Source organism: Pristiophorus japonicus, unplaced genomic scaffold (genome assembly GCF_044704955.1).
Source record: "Pristiophorus japonicus isolate sPriJap1 unplaced genomic scaffold, sPriJap1.hap1 HAP1_SCAFFOLD_296, whole genome shotgun sequence".
NCBI lineage: Eukaryota > Metazoa > Chordata > Chondrichthyes > Pristiophoridae > Pristiophorus > Pristiophorus japonicus.
Genome location: NW_027252735.1, coordinates 284,857 through 308,190, shown reverse-complemented (window position 1 = coordinate 308,190; position 23,334 = coordinate 284,857). Strand labels below are relative to the sequence as shown.

Here is a 23,334-nt window from a genome sequence, read left to right as displayed (position 1 = left end):
GATGACACCAGGAATCTGGGGCAACTTTTGTCAAATTTAACAGCACCGGTTATTCCGACCGTGCACAGAAAATAGAATCAGTAGTGAAGATAAAATCCTACGGTGCTCATTTTCAGATTCAATGCAGCAGGATTTCAAATAAAGTAAAAGAATTTTGCAGTGAAAAGATTTAGAAGTGTTACTTGTATTTGTGTCTTTAATTAAACTTTGTGGCGTCTGATTCCCGTTCATGCCATTGCTGAAGAAGAAAGGAGGGTTTGACGTTGACCAGACTGCACTGCCCCTGATATTTGTGAGCTCATCCTTTATATTCAGTGGTTTCTCGCCCTTTGATGGGCTGCAGTGTAGCGGATATCACGTTGGCCTCACACGCAAAAGGTCCCCGGTGGATCCGTTTTCTCTCACTGAAAGTTATCTATTTATTGGTTAAATAAAGAGCAATTCAGGAATAAGGGAGCCCTTTTGCCAGGAGAATAAATAGCAAATAAAAACAGCAAATTCTGCAAATCTCAGCAAATCAGGCAGCATTTGCCAGGAGACTCAACTCGCCTCCGATTGTTCCCATTTGGCAAGTTTAAACAAAATGTTTCTGCCTGGGATCGAACCAGGGACCTTTTGCGTGTAAAGCAAACATGATAACCACTACACTACAGAAACCACTGGAACAACAGCCCCAACAGAGGGGAGCTGACCAGTGAGCTCCCTCTGCGCTGATCGGAAATGAGGAGGCTCACCTGAAACAACTTCTGTCCCACACTGCAAGTTCTCAATCCTTCTCCTCCGCTGCCCTTTACAGAAATGTCACGGATCACCCAGCCACCGTGTTCACTTCCACATCCTCACAGTGGGGCCACAGAGGCTCCTACCGTCTCCCCGCGATCAGCGAACTCGCCCAATTTACAAAATTAAACCCGGAACACGTGCCCGGCAAAGGGCAGGAGAAGCCAGATAGTCTGTAAGCTCGGTCTATCACAGAAAGTATTGGTATTCATGGTGCTTACAGCAATTATCAATCGTCTCACAGACCTCAATTATTTTTATGCGATGAATTGATCGAGTATCGTTACCAGGTCAGTGCGACGGATCTTAACCCCTCGACCACCAGGGAACAGTTATGATAGATGTTGATATATTTATATATATTTATATAAGAACCTGAATATCAACGGCTAGCTACCTTGACCTCATGGCGAACGGCAGTGCATCTAACTTTGAGTGAAGTAAATTGTTCCACAATGAAACCCATTTCATCTTTTGTTCCCTTTTAAACACTAGAAACTGAGACAGGGGGAATAAATAGAGAAATAAAAGCACAGGGATAGAGACAAGAGGAAGAGAGAAGGGGAAAGATACTGCCCCCACCCAGAACTAATGCAGAAACCCCTCTGCTGCGCTCGGGGTGGCCACCCACAGCCTGGATACACTAACGGGAGAACATCAGCGGCAGGTCGGGGCCATAAAAGGAACGGCGAGCGGCCCTGGGAGCAGCTTGGAGGTCCCGGGAGACTGCTCCAGGGAGCAGCGTGAGCTGGTGCAGGAGGGCAGCGGCAGCGAAGAGTGACGTCATCAAGATCCAGGTCGGTGATTGGAGCGTGGGCAGATACAGCAGGAGCGGCGAGATCGGGGCGAAGGAGCGGCGAGAGACTGTGGAGGGATGTGATCGGGGCCCAGGGGAGGCATGAGTTCAGGGCCAGGAGCCCAGGGTTAGCACGGGCCAGCCCACACTGCGATATGTGTGGACACTGGGTCCGTGCAGCAGAGCTGGTCTCCAGTCGTCTTGTTTAACCCTTGCCACTGGACCAAGACCTCGCTCTGTCAAGCCCGTGTGATGGCTGGGGTGCAACGGCCACCACACGTTAAAAAAATCCACGCACAGGCATCTTCCACCCTTCAACATACATTTCAGGACCTGGAATATTGAAACACCTGTGAACTCATCCTTTTTTGGCGAGGAAGCAAGTCATCCTCTCTTCGAGGACTGCCTATGATGATGATGAACTGGATTTGCTGCAGTCCACGGGCAGCAGGTGATGAAAGCGGGCGTGAGAGGGTGAGTGACAGGTGGGCACTGCTTCTGATGCTGTCTGACCCACGCTGGGAGTGACCGGGGATTTTAAAGCCCTTTCATTGCACCAATGCAGGGTAAATGAAACTGTGTTTCAGGAACCTTCATGTTTCCAAACATGGACAGTTTGCACTGTAGACCTTGTGGTGTAACGGTAGTGTGTCTGACTCCAGATCAGAAAGCTGTGTATTCAAATCATGTCGGGATCATTGTTCTTCAAAAGTTGCAAACTTCTTTGCTGTTTGGCAATAACCTGACACTTGCTCCAAGGTTTGTCTCACTCTTTCCCTGGTGTCAGGCACAGATGTGCCAGATTCCCTCATTTACTTCATGCAACAAGACACAAAAGTTCAAAATTTAAATGAACTTACAGTCTGGATGGCCGAGCCGTTGAAGGTGCTGCGTTCAGTTTGCAGTCTGCTCTTAAAGCGCGGTTTCAAATCCCTTTTCTTATTTTTAGTCATTAAGCAAAACCCATTTGCTTGGCACCACGACCAGCTCCTTAAAAGTGGGATTCTGCAGTTCACCTGCTCGCTTAACATTTCCGTCTGACCTGGTGCTGAAAGTGGAAATGTTTCCGCAGTGTCGCGGTTAACACGTTCGCCTCACACGCGAAAGCTCACCGGGTGGGAATATTTTCTGGAACTTTCTCCTCATGCATGCTCAGGGCGAGATTGTTCTCCTGTGAAAGGTCATATGATCATAAACATGTAAGGATTAGGAGCTGGAGTAGGCCATTCGGCCCCTCGAGCCTGGTCCACCATTCAAGAAGATCCTGGCAGTTCTTCGACATCAAGTTTAAACATCTGGGGCGGAGCCAACAGGCGTCTGGCTGCAATCAGTGACAAAAACGTTTGCTTTAGCAGAAGCACAGCGAGCTCAGTTGATACAGCGTGAGATTTTTAATCTCAGGTTCTCGGGTTCGAACACCAAGTTTGTTGATTACTTTTTAACTACATTTTATGTTGCTTTCATGGGAATACATCGTTAATTAACCGATGATCTTCTTTTGCACAAATAAAGAAATTCTAACTGAAGGAGAGTCCATAATTGGATAATTTATCTATGCTCTGCAAGTTAACTCTTAAACCATAAACCATTTTACACACTGCTTTCGGGGTCTGGTTCAAAATGTTCATTGCTGGTAACATCAACAGGAGACTGGGGAAACAGTGAGACTGACTTTAGAGCAAGGGTCTGGTTATTGTGAAACACCAAAGAAAATATACATTCTGGAAGAATAACATTGAAAGGAAATGTGACCCGACACCCAGAAAGAAGTGTTAAGACAGAAGATGAAATGCTGCATCCCTTTCTGCAAAAAATTCCTTTCACAAACATTTCTCTGACCGAAGCTGCACAAAACAAAAATGTTCGTTTCAAAGTCATTAAATTCCCGAATTTCCGCTTCACCGGAATCTCCTGAATCAGATGCCTCTAGTTTTGCCGACTCAATCCATGTCCCTTTGCAATGTTCTGCTTCCACCCACACTATGAAATGTGCCGCTAACTTATAGAATCATGGAATGGTTACAGCACGGAAGGCCATTCGGCCCATCGAGCCCGTGCCGACTCTCAGCGAGTCCCACTCCCCCGCCCTTTCCCCGTAGCCCTGCAATTGTTTTTCCTTCAGACACTGATCCAGCTCCCGTTTGAAAGATAAGATTGAGTCTGCCTCCACCATCCTTTCAAGCCGTGCATTCCAGATCCTAACCACTCGCTGCGAAATGGTCATCTCCTGTTCCTATGTGTAAAGTCTGGGAAACATGAGATCAATTCCTGCCACACTCACAGACTTCCTAAATATAGCACCGTCTTTCTATTCTCATAAATCCAGCTCCTGAAGTGTAGGCCAGCTGTGTAGGTGAAAGCTCTGGTTATGTTCCTAACATCACTTCAATTGCAGTGTTTCCGTAGTGTAGTGGTTGTCACATTTTCTTCACCCGCGAATGATCTTTGGTTCGAAACTGGGCGGAAACATTTTGAAAACCCGTTTAATTAAATATTAGAAAAAATGGATTTATTCATATTAATGTTTCAATATTAACAAAACACAATGTCCCACAGCCTTGTTAAATTTTCTGATATCTATGTTCAGTTCTGTATACACTCAAATTCGACACTTGAACTGAATGCTCATAAAAGTATTGGAGTGGGAACTCACTGGATAACAGCACAGCTGGCAATGTTTGCAGAATATATTCGTGACACCAAAGCACACAATGACAACCTGGAACTGTGCGGCACAGTATCCTCGGGGAAAACAGTTGAAGTCCCTGAGAGGGCTTAAACCACCAACTTTTTGGTTAACAACCGAACACGCGAACCCATTGCGCCACAGAGACTGACACGAGTGCATACTGCAAGACATCCCAAACCAGGGTGTCCATCAGTTAAAGCTTCAGATTGCTCCGACCAGTTGGAACTTGTCCACTCTCAGTTGCACTTTTCCCAAGTAAAGGGTGGGACATTCATTGTGGATGTGTGGAAGCAGTCTGGTCCCGCACATTGCAGACACTTCCATGTCACCACCAACCAGCTCTCCCACAACCGGTGTGATCTACCTTCCAGCCTTCCGGTGCCTTGTCTGTGACGAAGTATTCTGATTGTCCCGAAGCCTTATTAGGTTTTAATTCCTTTTCAGCTCCTGACTGCGGATATTCCTGTGATTAAACAGGAACTAAATGCTTGCAGGGAGAGTTGGATTCAGCGATTCTTTGCTTGGTGAAATTTCAAAGATTGAAAGCGACGCACATCATCCCCAAACCTCGTCACCTCCTCGCTAACCGCTACACGCTGCTCCCGTGAGATGGAAGCCCAGTTGCTGTTTCAAGCTTGAATGCAGGTACAAGCAGAACTCATTCAAAGAAAGTCCAAGTCCCTGAGGCACCTGATTATTTGCACCAAACTCCTTTGTAAAGAGTTGAGGTTCATGTTTGGTGATTTGGGCACATCTTTCCCCACACTACAACACTTCAAACATAACTCAACGGCTGTAAAGCGCTTTGGGGTGTCATGAGTTCCTGAAAGGCACTGCAGAAATGCAAGTCTTCCTTTGTAAAATTTCTATGCAATTTCAAAACTCGCCGGCAAAATAATGGACTCGTCCAGGATTGGAACCCAGGACTTCTCACAAATTTCATTTAACTTCTACTGAGCAAAAGTCACACTTTTAGATCAACGAACCAACTGCTTGACAATCATAATGCTAATGTATAGCCATTATAAAAGCAAGTTTTTGTGTGTGGCTACTCTTGATTAGAGAAGCACGTGAGACCGAATCAGTGACTTTGCTTTTTCGACCTGTCTTCTGAAGCGCCGCACAGTCCCACTCCGACAGTCAATGAGCTGTTGGGACGTTAGTGTATCCAGGCTGTGGGTGGCCACCCCGAGCGCAGCAGAGGGGTTTCTGCATTAGTTCTGTGTGGGGACAGTATTCCCCTTCTCTCTTCCTCTTGTCTGTATCACTGTGCTTTTATTTCTCTATTTATTCCCCCTGTCTCAGTTTCTCGTGTTTAAAGGGGAATAAAAGATGAAATGGGTGTCACTGTGGAACAATTTCTCTCGCTCAAAGTTAGATTCACTACCGTTGTGCCATGAGGTCTAGACAGCTTGCCGTTGACATACAGGTTCATATATAAATATATATTTTTATGTTGATACAAATTATCGAAGCTGTTCTCTGGTCGAGGGGTTAAGATCCCGAGCATTAACCCTTTCCATTCTCAATCAGTTCATCGCAGAAACATAATTGAGGTGTGTGAGAGGATTAATGATTGCTGTAATCGCCGTTAATAACCCCACTACTATCTGTTACAGAATGAGCTTACACACTCTCCCGCTTCTCCTGCCCTTTGCCGGACACATGTCCCGGGTTTAATTTTACAAACTGGGCGAGTTTGCTGATCGCTGGGAGACGGTCGGAGCCTCTGTGGCCCCACTGTGAGGATGTGGAAGTGAACATGTGAGATTTCTGTAAAGGGCAGCAGAGGAGAAGGATTGAGAACTTTCAGTTTGGGACAGAAGTTGTTTCAGGTGAGCCAACACATTCCTGATCCTCCTCTCTTCTTAGGTAATCCCGGAGTCGAGGATGACTTGCTTCCACATTAAAAATCAGTGGTGATCAGCACAGAGGGAGCTCACTGGTCAGCTCCCCTCTGTTGAGGTCACTGTGCCAGAGGTTTCCCTAGTGTCGCGGTTATCATGTTTGCTTTACACATGAAAGGTCACTGGTTCGATCCTGGGCGAGAACATTGTGTTGAAATTTCCGAAAGGGGAACAATCGGAGGCGAGTCTTGTCTCCTGGCAAACTCTAACTGACCTGCTGAGATTTCCAGCATTTGCTATTTATTCTCCTAGCAAAAGGGCTCCCTTATTCCTTAATTGCTCTTTATTTCACCAATAAATAGATAACTTTTAGCGAGAGAAAATGGATCCACCGGGGAACTTTGGCGTGTCGGAATAACCGGTGCTGATAAATTTGACAAAAGTTGCCCCAGATTCCTGGTGTCGCCAGCGATGAGGATTTTGAACCAGACTCCTAAAACACAGTGTGTAAACTGGGATCTGGTTTAACAGTTAACATGCAAAGCACAGAACAAATGATTGAAGTATCGACTGTCCCTCAGTCAGCATTTCTTTCATTGTACAAAAGAAGATGACGGGTTAATTAATGATGCTTTCCCGTGAAAACAACACAAAAGTTAAACAAAAAACATTCGGTGACTGGCAGGTGAGCGCTTCTTCTGATACCTGGTGGGAATGGGCAGGGATTTTAAAGCCCCTTGTATTGCAGAATCTTCATATAGACGAACATCTCAAGCTCCCTGTGTAGGCCTTGTGGTGCAACAGTAGTGCGTCTGACTCCAGATCAGAAGGTTGTGTGTTCAAATCACGTCGAGGTCACTGCTCTTTTGGGTAATCCCGGAATTAATATTTTCTTTGCTGTTTGGCAATAACCAGACCCTTGCTCCAAGGTCTGTCTCACTGTTTCCCCGGTGTCAGTCAGAGAAACACCTGTTGCCCTCATTTATTTCTTGTGACAAGACACAAAAGTTCAAAATCAACCTGCAGGTGGCCATACACCGCACTGGATAGTCAGGACAGCCGAGCGGTCTAAGCTGTTGTGTTCAGTCTGCTCTGAAAGTGTGGGTTTGAATCCCACTTCTAGCACCTTTTATTTTTAGTCATTAAGCAAAACTCATTTGCTTGGCACAACGATCAGCTCCTAAAAAGTGGGATCCTGCAGTTCACCTGCTCGCTCAGCATCTCCGTCTGACCTGGTGCTGAAGGTGGAGATGTTTCCGCAGTGTGGCCGTTCACACGTTCACCTTACTGTCATGTATCTCACACTACTCTGCAGTTCTAAGTCGTTTTGAACATCTCTTTCAGCCAGGTGTGGGTACCTTCAAAGGGGCTAAAGTTAAAATCTACATCACACAGGATGCCAGACCGGTCCATCACAAGGCTAGAGCTGTGCCTTATGTGATGAGGGAAAAGATTGAACACGAACTGGACCTGCGGGAAGGCATTATCTCATCCGTGGAATTTAGCGACTGGTCAAGTCCCATATTCCCCGTCATGAAGCCTGATGGATCCGTACAAATCTGTGGGGATTACAAGTCTACCATAAACAGAGTCTCCCTGCAGGACCAATACCCGCTGCCCAGAGCAGAGGACCTATTTGCCACGTTGGCTGGAGGAAAACTTTTCTCGAAACTAGATCTTACATCTGCGTATATGACGCAAGAACTGACCGAAGAGTCTCAGCTACTCACCACCATCAACACACATCGAGGCCTTTTTATGTACAATCGATGCCCATTCGGCATCAGGTCGGCAGCTGCTATATTCCAGCGCAATATGGAGAGTCTGCTCAAGTCCATCCTGGGGACGGTTGTGTTTCAAGATGACATACTCATCACGGGCAGGGACACCGACTCCCATCTCCGCAATTTGCAGGAAGTACTAAGTCGATTGGATCGAGTAGGCCTAAGAGTTAAGAAATCCAAGTGTCTGTTTCTCGCGCCTGAGGTTGAATTTTTGGGCAGAAGGATTGCCGCTGATGGAATCTGCCCAACAGAATCAAAAACCGAAGCAATTCGTCTGGCACCCAGGCCCTGGAATATCTCGGAACTGCCTGCCTTTCTCAGGCTATTCAATTACTTTGGGAACTTTATGCAGAACTTGAGCACGCTGCTGGAGCCTCTCCATGCTACTCAGAAAGGGGTGCGATTGGTTTTGGGGGGACGCCCAAGAACGCGCCTTCAATAAAGAACTCAATCTTCTATGTTCCAACAGTGTTTTAGCCTTTTTTGACCCAGGTAAAAAGTTAGTTCTTACATGTGATGCGTCAGCGTACAGGGTCAGGTGCGTTTTACAGCACGTCAATGATGCGGGTAAATTACAACCTATTGTTTATGCCTCCAGGTCACTTTCGCGGGCGGCGTGCGTGTACGGTATGGTTGAGAAGGAGGAGCTCGCGTGCGTGTACGGTGTCAAAAAGATGCACCAATACCTTTTCGTGGCCAAGTTCGGGTTAGAAACCAACCACAAACCCCTCACGTCCCCGCTATCTGAGTACAAGGCAATAAACGCCAAAGCCTCGGCACGCATTCAGCGGTGGGCACTCATGCTGGTGTCTTACGACTACACAATAAGGCACAGACCAGGCACAGACAACTGTGCCGATGCGCTTAGCAAGCTACCCCTGGCGACCACAGAAGGTTCGGATGAACAGGACTGTGAGATGGTCATGGCAATCAGTGCCTTTGAATCCACTGGTTCGCCCATGATGTCGCACCAAATCAGAGCCTGGACGAAAGATGCGTTTTAACTGGTGACTGGGCAGAGACCCGCGATGCCTGCCCCGAGGAGATCAAACCTTTCCATAGGCGCAGGCATGAACTATCACTACAGGCAGACTGCCTGATGTGGGGCAGCCGAGTAGTTATGCCCTTGCGAGGCTGAGAGGCGTTTGTCCGGGAGCTCCACCGCGAGCACCCGGGGATCGTCCTAATGAAGGCCATAGCCAGATCCCACGTCTGGTGGCCTAGCATTGACGCGGACTTGGAGCTCTGCATCCGTCGGTGCACCATTTGTGCCCAACTCAGTAATGCCCCCAGGGAGGCCCCCCTAATCCCTGGCCCTGGCTCACAAAAACCGTGGTCGCGGGTGCATGTAGACTATGCGGGCCCATTCATGGGCAAAATGTTCCTCGTAGCCGTTGATGCATTTTCAAAATGGATCGAGTTCACCATTTTAAACTCGAGCACTACCTCCACCACTGTGGAGAGCCTGAGAACCATGTTTGCAATGCACGGAATTCCTGACATATTGGTCAGTGATAATGGTCCGTGCTTCACTAGCGCAGAATTTCAAGAATTTATAGTTGACCACGGCATAAATCACGTTAAGACGGCACCGTTAAAGCCGGCCTCCAATGGCCAGGCGGAGCAAGCAGTGCAGATCATTAAACAAGGCATGCTCAGAATCCAAGGTCCCACGCTGCAGAGCCGCCTGTCGCGACTGCTGCTGGCATACAGATCTCGTCCACATTCGTTAACTGGGGTTCCCCCCGTGCAACTATTGATGAAATGAACCTTAAAGACCAGGCTCTCGTTAATCCTCCCAGACATGCATGAAATTATTGAGGCTAAGCGCCGGAAGCTAACTGAGTACCATGACCTAAATTTGAGGGGGAGGTGGAATGAGATAGGGGACAAAGTGCTTGTGCTAAACTATGGCAGGGGTCCCAAATGACGTACAGGGACAGTAACAGGCAAGGAAGGAAACAGGCTACTGGTTGTACAAATGGACAATCGCCAAACCTGTCGGAGGCATGTAGACCAAGTAAAAAGTAGATTCACCAACAATACTGCAGGACGATAGGCAGACTACAGTATGGAACTCACACCACACCTGGTGGACAGACAGAGGGAACAACCTGAGGAAAGGGCAGTCTCAACAGACAGCCCAGGCGAGATACCAGCAATCACACTGAAAGAAAAACAGGCACCAAGGCAAACAACTGAACCACAACTAAGACGCTCCACGCGAGAGCGTAGACCACCTGAGAGTCTGAATCTATAAAGACAATAAGACCTTGGGGGAGTTTGATGTCATGTATCTCACACTACTGTATATAACTGTATCTTACCATGCTATACATGACTGTAACTAGATATGACCTGTAACCACAAGCATACGTTACCACCAGGGGTGCACTTGCAGGAGACACTGCATACCTGTTCCACACAGGTATATAAAGGCAGGTCTCAGGCAAGTGTGGCACATGAGAGCTGTGAAATAAAGGTGCAGGTCCAGAGTGACCTTGACTTCAGCATGTGCTTCGTCTGAGTCTGTACTGCAGGGTCAGGACGTTACACTTACAAGCGAAAGCTCACCGGGTGGTAATATTTTCTGGAGCTTTCTCCTCATGCATGCTCAGGGGCGAGTTTGTTAGAAACATAGAAACATAGAAACATAGAAAATAGGTGCAGGAGCAGGCCGTTCAGCCCTTCGAGCCTGCACCGCCATTCAATGAGTTCATGGCTGAACATGAAACTTCAGTACCCCCTTCCTGCTTTCTCCTGTGAAAGGTTATAAGATCATAAACATGTAAGGATTCGGAGCCGGAGTAGGCCTTTCGGCCCCTCGAGCCTGGTCCACCATTCAAGAGGATTCTGTCAGTTTCTCGACAGCAAGTTTAAACATCTGGGGCGGAGCCAACAGGCGCCTGGCTGCAATCAGCGACAAAAAGGTGCATTTGGCAGAAGCCCGGCTCGGTCAATCGGTCGAGCATGAGAATCTTAATCTTGGATTCAGGGGTGTGAGCCCCACGTTAATTGTTAAATCATGTCCCATTTTACACACTGTGCTTTAGGGATCTGATTCAAAATGTTCATTGCTGGTAACATCAACAGGAGACTGGGGAAACAGTGCGACTGACTTTAGAGCAAGGGTCTGGTTATTGTGAAACAGCAAAGGAAATATAAATTCTGGAAGAATGACATCGAAAAGAAATGTGACCCCGACACACAGAAAGAAGTGTTAAGGCAGAAGATTAAATGCTGCATTCCTCTGTGCAAAAAATTCGTTTCACAAACATTTCTCTGACCAAAACTGCACAAAACAAAAATGTTCCTTTCAAATTCATTAAACTCCCGAATTTCCACACCCCCCGAATCTCCTGTTTTGCCGACTCAATCCATGTCCCTTTGCAATGTTCTGCTTCCACCCACACTATGAAATGTGCCACTAACTTATAGAATCATGGAATGGTTACAGCACGGAAGGCCATTCGGCCCGTCGAGCCCGTGCCGACTCTCAGCGAGTCCCACTCCCCCGCTCTTTCCCCTGAGCCCTGCAATTGTTTTTCCTTCAGACACTTATCCAACTCCTGTTTGAAAGATAAGATTGAGTCTGCCTTCAGTACATTCCAGATCCTAACCACTCGCTGCTAAATAGCCAGCTCCTGTTCCTATGTGTAAAGTCTGGGAAACACTGGATCAATTCCTACCACACTCACAGCCTTCCTAAATATAGCACCGTCTTTCTATTCTCGTAAAACCAGCTCCTGAAGTATAGTCCAGCTGTGTAGGTTAAAGCTCTGGTTATGTTCCTAACATTACTTCAAATGCAGTGTTTCCGTAGTGTAGTGGTTGTCACATTTGCCTCACACGCGAAAAGATCCTGGTTCAAAATTGGGTGGAAACATTTTGAAAACTTGCTCAATTAAATATTGGAAAAAATGGATTGATTCATATTCGTGGTTCAATATTAACAAAACACAATGTCCCACAACCTTGTAAAATTTTCTGATATCACTGTACAGTTCTGTATACACTCAAACTCTACACTTGAACTGAATGCTCATAAAAGTATTGGAGTGGGAACTCACTGGATAACAGCACAGCTGGAAATGTTTCCGGAATATGTTTGTGCAGTCAAAACGCGCAATGACAAACTGGAACCGTGCAGCATCGAATCCTCAGGGAAAACACAGTTAAAAACTTCGCTTCTGGGTGGGCTTGAACCACCAACTTTTAGGTTAATAGCCCAACGCGCTAAACCATTGCGTCACAGAGACTGACGCAAGTGCACACTGCACGACATCCAAAACCAGGGTGTCAGTCAGTTAAACCTTCAGATTGCTCCTACCGGGATGGAACTTGTCCACTCTCAGTTGTACTTTTCCCAAATAAAGGGTGGACATTCAGTGTGGATGTATGGAAGCAGTCTGGTCCCGCACACTGCAGACACTTCCATGTCACTGCCAACCAGCTCTCCCACAACCGGTGTGATCTACCTTCCAGCCTTCCGGTGCCTTGTCTGTGACAAAGTATTCTGATTGTCCCGAAGACGGTATTCGGTTTTAATTCCTTTTCTGCTCCCGACTGCAGATATTCCTGTGAATAAACGCGAACAAAGTGCTTACAGGGTCAGTTCGATTGACCGTTTCTTTGCTTGGTGAAATTTCAAAGATTGAAAGCGACACACATCAACCCCAGAAAATGCTGGAAACACTCAGCAGGTCGGGCAGTATCTGTGGAGGTGGGGAAGTGGGAATAATCGATTGGTTTGTTTGCGGCTTTGATCTGCTGCTGGGAAGTGAGGCAGCACTGCAGGATGCTTTTTTTCGAGGTGTAAGCAGAGGTTTCCGTCGTGTAACGGTTATCACCTTCGCCACACATGTGAAATATCCTCGGTTTGAGCACGGACAGAAACATTGTTTTGGAGAATATTTTTCTGTGGAATTCATTTTTTAAAAGTAGCCCCAGGTTCCTTGTATCATGAGCGATGGGCATTTTAACTCACTCTCCTAAAATACAGTGTGTGTAAAATCAGATAGGGGATAAAACTTCATCAATGATTAAAGTTCCTTAACTCATTAAAGTTCAGTTCTTGAAGTTTCCATCAATTCATTTCATAAACATAATTGAAGTGTGTGAGAGAATTAATAATGGGCTTTAATCGTTAAGGACCCCATTACTTTATGTTATAGACCCAGGTTACACACTCTCTTGCTTCTGAAAGAGTTGAGGTCCATGTGGGGGTGATTTGGGCACATCTTTCCCCACATTACAAGTGTGTCAGGAAATCAACCACCCAAAGCCCTTTCATTAACCACAGGGGTTCCCGCAATTGTCTGGTCTCAAAGCGGTTTTAGTCCTTGTCAATATCTCTTGTCCATTTCCCGGTGTTTCCCGATTCTGTCGGTCTCCCTGGCTCTCTTCAATCTGTGTTTGGCCACCTACAGATTGGATTTCAATGAATACCTGTGTTTGTGTTTTCAATAACAACAGAAAATGTTTCTTATATATTTCTTATGTTCTCTCCAAATCCTCGATATCCTTCCTAAATTGTGGTGCCCAGAACTGTAAACAGGATCCAACTGAGGCCTAAGCAGGGATTTATAAAGCTTTGATGTAAGTTCCTCACCGGTGTAATCTATTTCACGTTATAAAGCCAAGGGTCCTGTATTCTTTTTTAATAACCTTATCAACTTGTCTACCCACCTTCAAATATTGCTGTGTGTAAATCTCTCGGTCACTCTGTTTCTGCATCCCCTTTAAAACAACACCATTTCGTTGAAGTTTCCACAGATCACCACCGTGTGTTTCCCAGACCTTACACAGAGGGACATAGGAACAGGAGGAGGCCATTTAGCCCCTCGAGCCTGTTCCACTATTCAGTGAGATCATGGCTGATCTGATCGTGGCCTCAACTCCACTTCCCTACCATCTCCGCCTAACCCTTGACTCCTATATCGTTCAAAAATCTGTCTACCTCCACCTTAAATATATTCAATGACCGAGCCTTCACAGCTCTCAGGGGTAGAAATACAAAGATTCACGCCCCTCCGAGAGAAGAAATTCCTCCTCATCCCCATTTTAAATGGGCAACCCCTTATTCTGAAACTATGTCCCCTCGTTCTAGCTTCCCCCACGAGGGGAAACATCCTCTCTGCATCTACCCTGTCTAGCCCCCTCAGAATCTTACACCTTTCAAAGATATCATCTCTCACTCTGCTAATCTCCAATAGGTAGATCCCAACCTGTTCAACCATTCTTCATAAGACAACCTTGTGAACCTTCTGTGAAATGCCCCCAATGTAAGTTTATCCCTCCTGAAATGAGGAGAGCAAAACTGTACGCAGTACTCCAGGTGTGGTTTCACCTGTGCTCTGTACAGTTGTAGCAGGACTTCCGTACTTTTATATTCCATCCCCCTTGAAATAAAGGCCAACTTTCCATTTGCCTTCCTAATTACTTGCTGTATCTGCATGCTAACTTTTTGTGATCAGGAAGGCCAATGGTATCTTGGCCTTTATTGCAAAGGGGATGGAGTATAAAAGCAGGGAAGTCCTGCGACAGCTGTATAACGTATTGGTGAGGCCACACCTGGAATACTGCATGCAGTTTTGTTTTCCATATTTACGAAAGGCTATACTTGCTTTGGAGGCAGTTCAGAGAAGGTTCACTAGTTTGATTCTGGAGATGAGGGGGTTGACTTATAAGGAAAGGTTGAGTAGGTTGGGCCTCTACTCATTGGAATTCAGAAGAATGAAAGGTGATCTTATCGAAACGTGTAAGATTATGAGGGGGCTTGAGAAGGTGGATGCAGAGAGGATGTTTCCACTGATGGGGAGACTAGAACTAGAGGGCATGATCTTAGAATAAGGGGCCACCCATTTAAAACTGAGATGAGGAGAAATTTCTTCTCTCAGAGGGTTGTAAAACTGTGGAATTGCCTGCCTCAGTGAGCTGTGGAAGCTGGGACATTGAATAAATTTAAGAGAGAAATTGACAGCTTTTTAAATGATAAGGGGATAAGGGGTTATGGGGAGCGGGCAGTGAAGTGGAGCTGAGTCCATGATCGGATCAGCCATGATCTTATTGAATGGCGGAGCAGGCTCGAGGGGCCGTATGGCCTACTCCTGCTCCTATTTCTTATGTTCTTCTGTAAAAGGACTCCCAGATCCCTCTGCTCCACAGCATTTTGTAATCTCTCCCCATTTAAGTAATTATTAGCTTTTTTTGTTTTACCGACCAAAGTGGATAACCTCATATTTCCCACATTATACTGCAGCTGCCAATTTTTTCCTCACTCACTGAGCCTATCTATATCGCTTTGCAGATTGTTTGCGTCCTCCTCACAACTTGCTTTCCCACCATATCTTTGTATCAGCAGCAAATTTGTCTACATTACAAACATGCAGAGCCCAGAACAAATTATTTTGCACCCTGGCGATGTTTTCCCATTGCCTTTGAAGGCGTATATCGCAGATTACCCAGAATGAAACCGTACATTTAAGATTTATACTATGAGGGAAAATTGCACCTTATTTTATTAGTTCGAGGTGTTTCATTAATTGATTTGACATGCTGTATTTGTTTGAGGTGCTGTGGAAAAATGGATCCTTACTCATTGCTGACTCTAAGTTAGAACAAATGAGTGTTCGACAGTAAAATGAGCACTGCACTTTAATTGAGAATTACATATCCAGAGTTATAGTAGGCAGCCGCATATCGCAGTGAAGTAGAGCAGACCCGAGAGACTCAGCTAACATTTGGAAAGTAATCACTGAATTAACACAGAAGAGTGCAAAACATTCATCAGAACAATATACAATCAATACAAGGCGTCTGATTGTGTTTGAAGGAACATGGCCATTGGAGAGAGAGCATCGTTTCCAATTACATTATATAATAAGTCTGATCAACATTTTCCAGTTTTGGGACGTTTAGCTTCAATTTCGTAATTTTGCATTTAAACATATTCTATGTCATGAGGGACTCAAATCAGTGGCCGTAATGTGTTTGTTCAAACAACTGAAACTAATTTCAACTCTGTTGCATCTTGACTGTCCCAGTGGGGAGCCCACAGGATATAATTGAAAGGCTCCGGGAATATTTCAGAGTTTAATTCAGAGAGATTGCCTAAAGCATGAAGAGGCAGCATCGCTGAACACAGAAAATGCCTGATACGTCCTTACTACACAGTATAAATACACACGAGGCCCATGCTTGAGAGAAGGTCAGTCTGTGACCTGTCCTTTATTCCTTCGCACTCAAGTGATGAAGGTGGGTGGAGCTTCCCCTTTTATACCTGAAGGTCCAGGTTAGGAGTATCTCCCACCAAGTGGTCAGTGTTCTCACGGTGTACAACTTAGGTCAGTTTATACATGGGTTACAATGCTGGTTGAATACATGACATCACCTCCTACCCCAAAGTCTTATTGGGATCACAGGTTGAGTCTCTCTGGTGGTTTACGCTCCCTTGTAGAGCGCCTGAGTTGGGGCTCCAGTTGTTGGGCGCAGGCCTGAGTGTCTGCTGTTTGCAGTGCTCAGGCCTGTCCGGACTGCCCACAGTGACTGGGCTCTCCTCCCTTTGGTTCCGGTGTTCGGTCACCTGTGGTGGAGTGAACTCTATATCGTTCTCTTCCTCTGCTTCTTCTATGGGGTTGCTGAACCTCCTTTTTGTTTGATCCACATGTTTGCGGCAGATTTGTCCATTGGTAAGTTTAACTACCAGAAACCAATTTCCCTCTTTGGCAACCACAGTGCCTGCAAGCCATTTGGGCCCTGCAGCGTAGTTGAGGACAAAAACAGGATCATTTACATCAATACATCATGCCCTCGCATTCCTGTCATGGTAGTAATATTGTGACTGGCGCCTGCTCTCGACAATTTCTTTTATGGTGGGGTGTATAAGGGATAATCGGGTTTTGAGCGTCCTTTTCATTAGTAGCTCTGCTGGTGGAACCCCTGTGAGCGAGTGTGGTCGGGATCTATAGGCCAACAGGAGGCGTGATAAGCAGGTTTGTAGGGAACCCCCTTGGAATCTGAGCATCCCCTGTTTGATTATCTGCACTGCTCGTTCTGCCTGGCTGTTTGAGGCCGGCTTGAACGGTGCCGTTCTAACATGGTTAATTCCATTGCCTGCCATGAAGTCCTGGAATTCAGTGCTTGTGAAGCACGGGCCATTGTCACTGACCAAGATGTCCGCTAGACTGTGGGCGGCGAACATTGCCCGTAGACTTTCTACCGTGGCAGAGGATGTGCTTGAATTTAAAATGTCACACTCGATCCATTTGGAGTAGGCGTCTACTACAACCAAAAACATTTTCCCCATGAAAGGACCTGCGTAGTCCACATGGATGCGTGACCAAAGCTTGGCCAGGGGCTAAGGGGGGCTTCCCTGGGCGCATGGCCCAGCTGGGCACATGTGTTGCACCTGCGAACACAAAGTTCCAGATCTGCGTCTATCCCTGGCCACCAAACGTGTGACCTGGCAATTGCCTTCATCGTGACAATGCCCGGGTGCCCATTGTGGAGTTCTCTGATGAACACCTCTCTGCCCATCTGGGGCATGACTACGCGGTTTTCCCACAGTAGGCAATCGGCCTGAATCGAGAGTTCATCCCTGCCCCTGTGAAATGGTTTAAATTCCTCAGGGCATGCCCTGTACGTGGCTGCCCAGTCCCCTATCAGGACACATTTCTTGACTAGAGACAATAGCGGGTCTCTATTTGTCCAGACTTTAATCTGACGGGCTGTCACTGGTGAGCCTTCACTTCCGAAAGCTTCAACAGCCATGACCATCTCAGCACCATGCTCGGTAGCCCCCTCAGTGGTGGCTAGAGGGAGCCTGCTGAGTGCATCGGCGCAGTTTTCAGTGCCCGGTCTGTGCCGAATTGTGTAGTCATAGGCAGCTAACGTGAGTGCCCACCTCTGTATGCGGGCCGATGCGTTTGCATTTATGGCCTTGTTGTCGGCCAAAAGGGACGTTAGGGGTTTGTGATCTGTCTCCAGCTCAAACTTCCTACCAAACAGGTACTGGTGCATTTTCTTTACCACATATACACATGCGAGCGCCTCCTTTTCTACCATCCCGTAGCCCCTTTCTGCCTGGGACAGACTTCTGGAGGCATAAGCTACCGGCTGTAACTGACCCTTGGCATTGACATGCTGCAACACACACCCGACACCATAGGACGACAGATCGCACGTTAACACAAGTTTCTTACATGGGTCATATAGCGTTAACAGATTGTTGGAACATAACAAATTGCGTGCTCTATTAAAAGCCCTTTCCTGGCTGTCCCCCCAGACCCATTCATGACCTTTGCATAGGAGCACGTGCAGCGGCTCCAGCAGCGTGCTCAATTTGGGAAGAAAGTTGCCAAAATAATTCAGGAGCCCCAGGAACGAACGCAGTTCCGTCGTGTTACGGGGTCTGGGTGCTCTCTGGATCGCTTCCGTCTTGGATGCAGTTGGGCTGATCCCGTCTGCTGCTACCCTCATCCCCAGGAATTCTACCTCTGGAGCTAGGAAGACGCACTTCGCAGTTTTCAGGCGCAGACCTACCCGGTCCAGTCTGCGTAGCACCTCCTCCAGGTTGTGGAGGTGTTCTTCAGTATCGTAACCCGTAATGAGGATGTCGTCCTGAAAAACCACCACCCCTGGAATCGACTTGAGGAGGTTTTCCATATTTCGTTGGAAGAGCGCGGCGACCGAGCGAATCCCGAACGGACATCTGTTGTACTCAAACAACCCCTTGTGTGTCGTGATGGTGGTCAGCTTCTTCGACTCACTTGCCAGCTCCTGGGTCATGTAAGCTGAGGTCAGGTCCAATTTTGAAAAAAGTTTTCCACTGGATAGCGTCGCAAAGAGGTCCTCCGCTCTCGGTAGTGGGTACTGGTCTTGCAGTGACACCCGATTAATGGTGGCCTTGTAATCGCCACATATCCTGACTGACCCATCTGCCTTGAGCACCGGCACAATCGGGCTCGCCCAGTCACTGAATTCGACTGGCGAGATGATGCCTTCCCTCAGGAGGCGGTCCAATTCACCTTCTATCTTTTTCCGCATCACGTACGGCACCGCTCTGGCCTTGTGGTGTACTGGTCTGGCGTCCGGGTTTATGTGAATCACTACCTTGGCCCCCATGAAAGTGCCAATGCCGGGTTGAAATAATGAGTCAAATTTGTCCAGGACCTGTGAGCATGATACTTGCTCCACAGAGGAAATTGCATTGACATCGCCCCATTTCCAGTTCATGACAGCAAGCCAACTCCTCCCCAGTAGTGCGGGACCGTCCCATGGGACAATCCAGAGTGGCAACCTGTTCTCTGAATCTTTGTGGGTCACGACTACCGTGGCGCTGCCAAGCACCGGAATGATCTCCTTGGTGTAAGTCCGTAGCTGTGCGTCAATCGGCGATAATTTTGGCCTCCTGGCCTTGGATGCCCACAACTTTTTGAACTGTTTGATACCCATCAGGGACTGGCTGGCACTCGTGTCTAACTCTATTGATACTGGGATGCCATTGAGGAGCACTTTCATCATTATTGGTGGCGTCCTGGTGTATGAACTGTATACGTGCTCCACATGAACTCACTGAACTTCAGCTTCCAGCGATTTCCCCCAGTGTCCATTTCTGCAATTTCTGTAGGCATTTTGCTCATCTCTGCAAACTCCGGCTGAATGTATGCCTCCACGCCTCCAGCATGAGTTACGGTTTGAAACAAAAGATCCCTTGCCAGTCGATCGTCCCTGACTGCCCCTGTTATTGTCCTTGAGTGCACCATTAACAGGTGTTGATGGCCCCATTACTGGCCGCATTGTCCCTTGCAATGGCGTGAATCGCTGTTTAGCTTGCCATTGTCTCTGTCGAACTCCCCCTCTGGGTTCGACTCATGTTGGGGCATGCCTGACTGCCCTTGTCTGCCTGGAGAACTGTGTGCTGCTTTAACAATGTTGAATCTCTGTCCCAACCATTCCTTAACACAGTACCTCTCGTCTGTTCTGCTAGTGGCCATGCTCGTGTGGTTTAAATCCCAGTTTCTTGTCGCCATTGATACGTCCTTACTTCACAGTATAAATGCACACAAGGCCTATGCTTGAGAGAAGGTCAGTCTGTGACCTGTCCTTTATTCCATAGCACTCAAGTGATGAAGGTGGGTGGAGCTTCCCCTTTTATACTTGAAGGTCCAGGTTAGGAGTGTCTCCCACCTAGTGGTCAGTGTCCTCACGGTGTACAACTTAAGTCAGTTTATACATGGGTTACAATGCTGGTTGAATACATGACAATGCCTGCGACATTTTCCATCATTGATAAAATATTCTACGTGATCCTTGCAGTCACTGCTCTTCCTGGTCAGTGATTATAGTCATTGACGTTGTGTAACTCTGTGTGTGATCCATATTTGGCCTTGTTCTGTATCTGACAATGTAGTGATGACCATTAAATGATAGGGGCAGTGACATAATTTCAATAAATCGGAAGTCCACATTAGCCAAATTCCCACTGCTCATTTATGCCGTTCCTTTAACAGAAACCGTAACTCTGTACTCTGCAGACACGCAAATGATGAAGTTATTGCTGTTGTTGGAACACTTTGTATACTTGCACCTGCCCTCGGCACTAAAAGCTCTCTAAAGTTTGTTTCTTACTGGGATTCGCTGTCACAATAGAGTTGTGAGAACTGAGAGGCACTGGGCAGACTGCAATATCTGACCGGACTGAATCTGTATTACTGGGACTATCTGTCATTGTACAACTGTATTGAGTGTCGTTCATTGACTGGGGTCGAACATCTGACCATAGTGGCCATGTAATTACTGGAATTCTTTGAGGATACAACGAGCATGGTGGATAGAGGTGTACCGATGGATGTGGTGTATTTAGATTTCCAAAAGGCATTCGATAACGTGCCACACAAAAGGTTACTGCAGAAGATAAAGGTACGCGGAGTCAGAGGAAATGTATTAGCATGGATAGAGAATTGGCTGGCGAACAGAAAGCAGAGAGTCAGGATAAATGGGTCCTTTTCCGGTTGGAAATCAGTGGTTAGTGGTGTGCCACAGGGATCAGTGCTGGGACCACAACTGTTTACAAGATACATAGATGACCTAGAAGAGGCGACAGAGTGTCGTGCAACAAAATTTGCAGATGACATTAAGATAAGTGGGAAAGCGGTTTGTGTAGCGGACTCAGAGAGGCTGCAAGGAGATTTGGATAGGTTAAGCGAATGGGCTAAGGTTTGGCAGATGGAATACAATGTCGGAAAGTGTGAGGTCATCCACCTTGGGGAAAAAAACAGTAAAAGGGAATACGGAGACGTGGCTCCAGGATGATCAGGGCTGGGAACTCAACATTCAGGGGTATTCAACATTCAGGAAGGATAGAATAAAAGGAAAAGGAGGTGGGGTAGCATTGCTGGTTAAAGAGGAGATTAATGCAATAGTTAGGAAAGACATTAGCTTGGATGATGTGGAATCTATATGGGTAGAGCTGCAGAACACCAAAGGGCAAAAAACGTTAGTAGGAGTTGTGTACAGACCTCCAAACAGTAATAGGGATGTTGGGGAGGGCATCAAACAGGAAATTAGGGGTGCATGCAATAAAGGTGTAGCAGTTATAATGGGTGACTTTAATATGCACATAGATTGGGCTAGCCAAACTGGAAGCAATACGGTGGAGGAGGATTTCCTGGAGTGCATAAGGGATGGTTTTCTAGACCAATATGTTGAGGAACCAACTAGGGGGGAGGCCATCTTGGACTGGGTGTTGTGTAATGAGAGAGGATTAATTAGCAATCTCATTGTGCGAGGCCCCTTGGGGAAGAGTGACCATAATATGGTGGAATTCTGCATTAGGATGGAGAATGAAACAGTAAATTCAGAGACCATGGTCCAGAACTTAAAGAAGGGTAACTTTGAAGGTATGAGGCGAGAATTGGCTAGGATAGATTGGCGAATGATACTTAGGGGGTTGACTGTGGATGGGCAATGGCAGACATTTAGAGACCGCATGGATGAAGTACAACAATTGTACATTCCTGTCTGGCGTAAAAATAAAAAGGGGAAGGTGGCTCAACCGTGGCTATCTAGGGAAATCAGGGATAGTATTAAAGCCAAGGAAGTGGCATACAAATTGGCCAGAAATAGCAGCGAACCTGGGGACTGGGAGAAATTTAGAACTCAGCAGAGGAGGACAAAGGGTTTGATTAGGACAGGGAAAATGGAGTACGAGAAGAAGCTTGCAGGGAACATTAAGGCGGATTGCAAAAGTTTCTATAGGTATGTAAAGAGAAAAAGGTTGGTGAAGACAAACGTAGGTCCCCTGCAGTCAGAATCAGGGGAAGTCATAACGGGGAACAAAGAAATGGCGGATCAATTGAACAAGTACTTTGGTTCGGTATTCACTAAGGAGGATACAAACAACCTTCCGGATATAAAAGGGGTCAGAGGGTCTAGTAAGGAAGAGGAACTGAGGGAAATCTTTATTAGTCGGGAAATTGTGTTGGGGAAATTGATGGGATTGAAGGCAGATAAATCCCCAGGGCCTGATGGCCTGCATCCTAGAGTACTTAAGGAGGTGGCCTTGGAAATAGCGGATGCATTGACAGTCATTTTCCAACATTCCATTGACTCTGGATCAGTTCCTATGGAGTGGAGGGTAGCCAATGTAACCCCACTTTTTAAAAAAGGAGGGAGAGAGAAAACAGGGAATTATAGACCGGTCAGCCTGACCTCAGTAGTGGGTAAAATGATGGAATCAATTATTAAGGATGTCATAGCAGTGCATCTGGAAAATGGTGACATGATAGGTCCAAGTCAGCATGGATTTGTGAAAGGGAAATCATGCTTGACAAATCTTCTGGAATTTTTTGAGGATGTTTCCAGTAAAGTGGACAAAGGAGAACCAGTTGATGTGGTATATTTGGACTTTCAGAAGGCTTTCGACAAGGTCCCACACAAGAGATTAATGTGCAAAGTTAAAGCACATGGGATTGGGGGTAGTGTGCTGACGTGGATTGAGAACTGGTTGTCAGACAGGAAGCAAAGAGTAGGAGTAAACGGGTACTTTTCAGAATGGCAGGCAGTGACTAGTGGAGTGCCGCAAGGTTCTGTGCTGGGGCCCCAGCTGTTTACATTGTACATTAATGATTTAGACGAGGGGATTAAATGCAGTATCTCCAAATTTGCGGATGATACTAAGTTGGGTGGCAGTGTGAGCTGCGAGGAGGATGCTATTAGGCTGCAGAGTGACTTGGATAGGTTAGGTGAGTGGGCAAATGCATGGCAGATGAAGTATAATGTGGATAAATGTGAGGTTATCCACTTTGGTGGTAAAAACAGAGAGACAGACTATTATCTGAATGGTGACAGATTAGGAAAAGGGAAGGTGCAACGAGACCTGGGTGTCATGGTACATCAGTCATTGAAGGTTGGCATGCAGGTACAGCAGGCGGTTAA

General features: G+C 46.6%; 1 non-coding gene across 1 annotated transcript; it reads right to left on the bottom strand.

Moving 5' to 3' along the window:
* Positions 1-584: 584 nt before the first annotated feature.
* Positions 585-657, bottom strand: trnav-uac (transfer RNA valine (anticodon UAC)). The gene has a single exon. It is a non-coding gene; the product is annotated as a tRNA-Val (tRNA).
* Between the last annotated feature and the right edge of the window lie 22,677 nt (positions 658-23,334).